Raw genomic sequence first — 2460 nt, 5'->3', positions numbered from 1 at the left:
GCCATTTTGATGCTCGCATGGTAACTATTGTTGTATGCAAACTCCACTGGCAGCCTATAATGATCCCAACTTGCCGGTTGATCCAGCACACAAGCCCTCAATATATCTTCCAGAGTTTCTATCGTCCTCTCTAATTGACCATCGGTTTGAGGATGGTACGCAGTACTTAGGCTCAATTGAGTTTCAAATGCTCTTTGGAAAGCCCCCTAGAACCTTGAAGTAAAACGAGGATCTCTATCAGAAACTATAGTTGTAGGCACACCATGTAGCCTATAACACTCTAATATTCAAATTCTTATACTCGAGTCATAAGTCAATGATAATAATATAGTACGACTCTCAAGGTGGATTTATAATTGAATGAAATTATTAAACAAGAATCTTGAAAAGGAGTAAAATAAAATCGTGAATCGGGACCACTCACGTATCGATAAAAGAAAGATAAAGCGCGTTCAGAAAATGACATATATATAAGCATAAGTAAATAGCCACCAGTCGTGACTTGCAAAGTTTAGGCCAGCTAGGATTACAGTAATAAAATCAGTTTGACAACATTGTTTTTCTATCTCTCCCAAAATATACATCAAGGCCTCTATAGGCAAGTTGCAAAAGAAATAAATACATACATACATATTTTTCAAAATAAAACAAAAGTAAAACAGAAGTCCAATAAGTTTCGCCATCTCTCAGATGAATCACAGCTCACTGCTGAGCACCAGGACCTGCATCTGAAAAGTAGAAGATATATACGGAATGAGAATCCCCAACCCATAGTTTGTTTGACTGGTTGTAATTAACACTATTTTGTTTAACTTGTTTAAAAAGCATACACTGCTTCTTTAATGTATATATGTGAATATTAATGTAAATGTTATTGGAAATCTAATGTTAATGAAAAATCTAATATTAATGTATATATCTGTTGGAACTGTCTGGCTGCTATTTTTTTCTAGGTTCACAGTGAATAGATTCAGGGTATTTATCAAATATTAAGAGCCCCAAAAACACAAATGAACCGAAAAAGTGCATATATCACTATTGTAGAGAGTAACTTGAAAAAAATGTTTATATCGGTATTCAGTTTCAGAAACACCTGAACTCTTTGACATAACAGAATAAAGTGACTATTCAATAAACAAAAAAGTGACTATTCAATAAACAATTTCAGAAAGCTAATTTGAAAAATAAAAAAAGTGACTATCCAGTAAAGACTAACATCAATCAGAAATTAACCTTCCTATAACTTCAATGAACCGAAATTTGCTCATACATGAATGGAAGTTTATCTTAATAAAACTTGAAACTCCTATAATCCTCTCCGGGATTCATATCCTGTGCATTGTAAAGGCTGGAGCTTGACTGAATCATTGATCCACCGTTGGTGCACGAAATTGTGATGTCCAGGCTCAAACAATCCCTGGCAACATGAGCAACTTGGTACGCGCAATCGTGATTACACTTTGATTATATTAAATTCATGGCTCTTTCTTTCCCTGGCAATGGCGCCAAGAACATGGTGCCAATACCATGGTTCACAACTTCGATACAACTAACCAGCAAGTGCACTGGGTCATCCAAGTAATACCTTACGTGAGTAAGGGTCGAATCCCACGGAGATTGTTGGTATGAAGCAAGCTATGGTCACCTTGCAAATCTCAGTTAGGCAGATATAAATTGATAATGGTGTTTTCGAATTTAATATAATAAAATAGGGATATAAATACTTATGTAATTCATTGGTGAGAATTTTAGATAAGCGAATGGAGATGCCTTCGTTCCTCTAAACCTCTGCTTTCCTGCTATCTTCATCCAATCGGTCTTACTCCTTTCCATGGCTGGCTTTATGCAAGGGCATCACCGTTGTCAGTGGCTACATCCCCTCCTCTCAGTGAAAAATATGCTCACATGCTCTTACATAAGTGAAAGGTCCAGGCATGGCCGAGATGGCCAGCCCTCAAACGTGATCTAAGATAGCATACAACTGATCAAAGATTTTCAAAAAGACTAGTAAAAGGTCCTATTTATAATAAACTAGTCACTAGGGTTTACATAAGTAAGTAATTGATGCATAAATCCACTTCCGGGGCTCACATGGTGTGTGCTTGGGCTGAGCCTTATCTTTCCACGTGCAGAGGCCATTTGTGGAGTTGAACGCCAGGTTTTGATCCATTTCTGGCATTCAACTCTGGTTTTGGATCCTTTTCTGGCGCTGGACGCCAGAATTGGGCAGAGAGCTGGCGTTGAACGCCAGTTTACGTCGTCTATTCTTGGCCAAAGTATGGACTATTATATATTTCTGGAAAGCCCTGAATGTCTACTTTCCAACGCAATTGTAAGCGCGCCATTTCGAGTTCTGTAGGTCCAGAAAATCCACTTTGAGTGCAGGGAGGTCAGAATCCAACAGCATCCGCAGTCCTTCTTCAACCTCTAAATCTGATTTCTGCTCAAGTCCCTCAATTT

Source organism: Arachis ipaensis, chromosome B07, assembly GCF_000816755.2.
Source record: "Arachis ipaensis cultivar K30076 chromosome B07, Araip1.1, whole genome shotgun sequence".
NCBI classification, from domain to species: Eukaryota; Viridiplantae; Streptophyta; class Magnoliopsida; order Fabales; family Fabaceae; genus Arachis; species Arachis ipaensis.
The sequence above is the reverse complement of the archived record's forward strand: the minus strand, read 5'-3'. Positions refer to the sequence as shown.